The sequence below is a fragment of the Plectropomus leopardus genome, chromosome 17 (assembly GCF_026936395.1).
Source record: "Plectropomus leopardus strain MGB_pleo_1.0 chromosome 17, ASM2693639v1, whole genome shotgun sequence".
In the NCBI taxonomy this organism is placed as follows: domain Eukaryota; kingdom Metazoa; phylum Chordata; class Actinopteri; order Perciformes; family Serranidae; genus Plectropomus; species Plectropomus leopardus.
In genome coordinates this window covers 29,629,169-29,631,972 of record NC_142192.1, presented here as the reverse complement: position 1 = coordinate 29,631,972, position 2,804 = coordinate 29,629,169, and positions in this window count along the sequence as shown.

Below are 2,804 nucleotides of genomic sequence, written 5' to 3'. Positions count from 1 at the left end.
GTCTTTTACTTTTGAAACTTGAAGTACATTTTGTTGGCAGCACTAAAGGGAAGTAAAGAACCTGAATACTTCTCACCACTGATGCCTCGTCTTCAGACTTTTTGGGTAGACAGACTAACGCTGCGGCTGGCCTGACCTTTGCAGAAATAAAGTGGTGAAACATTTGCCGAACATTTCTGCAGTATTACAGTAGCTTCAGCCATCTGTGAAATAAAAAGCTGCTTATGTGTGCACTGTTAAAGTTACATAACTCGGCTCACGGTCTGAAGTTTTGAATTTCCTCAGAACTGACAGCAGCTTGGCACTGCATACTGAAAACCCACACCCTGGCTTGTGTTGGCATGTCTCATATTAAAGTGAAATGTAGAAAGCTTCTGCACTTCATAAAACTCAATAATAGCCCTGATGTACCTGTGACTCATATTTAAGATTATACAGTTTGCACTGCTAGTGAAAACAGACCACAAGAGACAAAATGAGTTTTATTGATTGAAATGTCTCCTCCACAGCGTCAGACCTGTGTGTTATAATAGGTGACATATTATTATTCTCTTGGAATCTGGCGGAGCTGAATGCAGCCTTTATTTTAGAGGTGACGGAAATCAGTACAAGGCCAAATGTGAAAGTCAGGAGTTTGCTGTATTTTAGTTGCTCAGTAAGGCAGTAAGATTTAAGTATTAAGTCCATAAAGTCTGTCTTTACTTTCAGTCACATTATGGAGTTTAATAACTTCCAGTGGTGGAGTGTAATTTAGTAGATTTACTCAAGTATGAATGAATGAGTATGAATTTGAAGTACTTATCTTTTAATTGAGTATTTTCTTTTCATGTCACTTTATATTTTTACTTCTGTACATTTCAGAGGAAAATATTGTACTTTTAACTCCATTACATATTTCCGACAGCCTTCGTTACTTCACAAATTAAGCTTTTTGCATAAAAGTCATAACAAGAGTTTATAAAATGTGATGTTTTGATATGAATAATATTACCATACAGCTGCAACAATTATCAGTCAGTCATTTCACAGAATTGTCAATGATTTTGATAAAGTTTTGACTTTTGCTATTTTTCAAATGATTTTGAGTTTTGGGGGGTCGTATTTTAAATTTGTTTTATGATTTTGAAGAGGTTTTGGGTTGGGGTGTTTTCAGTTGTTTTGTTTTTTTCTGGTTTTTTTCTATATAATTTTGACTTTTTTGTGTGACTTTTCTACTTTTTTTTCAAATTTTGAGTTTAGGGCTTTTATGTTTTATTTTTTAGTTCTGGGTGTTTTTTTCTTTTTTTCCATCATTTTTGCTTTTTGCATAATTTTTCTTTTTCTTTTGTTTTAAATTATTTTAAGGGTTTTTTGGGGAGTGTTTTCCTGATCTTTTTTCAATTTTTTGTTTTTTGGATGTTTTTTTTTTTTTTTTTTTTCATTGGATACTTAATAATTTGAGCCCTGTTTAGGCAGCATTTGAGTATTTTGAATACTGACCCATCTGTTTCTCCATGTTTTGTGTGTAATGTGCTGCTATTATCCATCTAATAACAACAAAAATGACAAAATGTCAATCAGTGCAAAGACTCAAACTAGAGATGTTGTGATTAAACAAATGATAAAATCTGCTGAGAGCGATGACAGAGATCTCTGTTTCGTAATACTTGAAAATCAGTGGGCGTCGTTGACGCTTTCATCACTTGCTTCAGCAAAGATGAACTCTGTAACCTGCTCTTCACATGTGCATTCAAACATCAGCGCTGACTTAATGTATTTTGTATGTAGTCTGTGCTGACTGATATGACTTCTTTGTCTTTGTTCTCCTAGGTTTTTCTTCTGTCCTAATCCCCGACGTTTTCCCTTTTTCAGTGAAACATATCAGCATTTCATAACCGTCCCTACAGAAGTTAGAACATGTGGTCAAGAACATGAAGCGCAGGTGTGTCTGGGATTTGTCCGGGCGTAATCCCCCCACCCCACCCTGTTTGCACGAATCCCGCAGGTGCAACATTTTTTCATTCAAAGACATTTTGCAGTTTTGCAAGAAGTTTTTAGAATGCTGAAACTGCATCTTTAACCCTTTAACTCCTGGATAGTCATCTGTTTGTCTTGTGCTGTGTTCGCCTTTTATGAGCATTAAAACCTCTGAAACCTGTTTGTTTTTAAAAATAAGAGATAAGTGTATTAAAAAAAGAGACATAGGGAAAATTTCAGAAAATATAATAATAATATTTACACTCCTTTTTATTTTATTTGACATAATTTTCTTTTTTAAAAATTTCTTGTCAAGCTGCTCATTGCCCTCTCCCAGTGTTTAAAAAAACAATGATTTGCTCAGGGTTTAAAGAGTTAAATGTTACTAAGCATGTTTCTGTTGTGAAGTCTGATAAATGACTTTGTTGATAAATGACTTTATTGAAAAGCTTATATTGATAATATTTCAAAGAAGGCCATGGAATCACTTGGCATTATTAAGAAAATTCATTATTATTATTATTATTATGATTATTATTATTATTATCATTATTATTATTATTATTATTATTATTATTATTATTATTATTATTATTATTATTATTATTATTTTTCCTTATCTGTCTTATTAATAGTAATAGTATTAATAGTAGTAATAGTAATATTGTCTGGGGCTCAAGTTATCACTGTAGTATTACGAGACTCTGCTTGTTACAGAAAAGATTTATTATGAGTGTGACTTTTTCAAATGTTTTCGCTCACTCTTTGCCGCTGTTTCAAAAAACTAAAACTGTTATCAGTTTGTGATATAAATACTGCCCAAATTTGTATCTTTGTTTACAAGACCA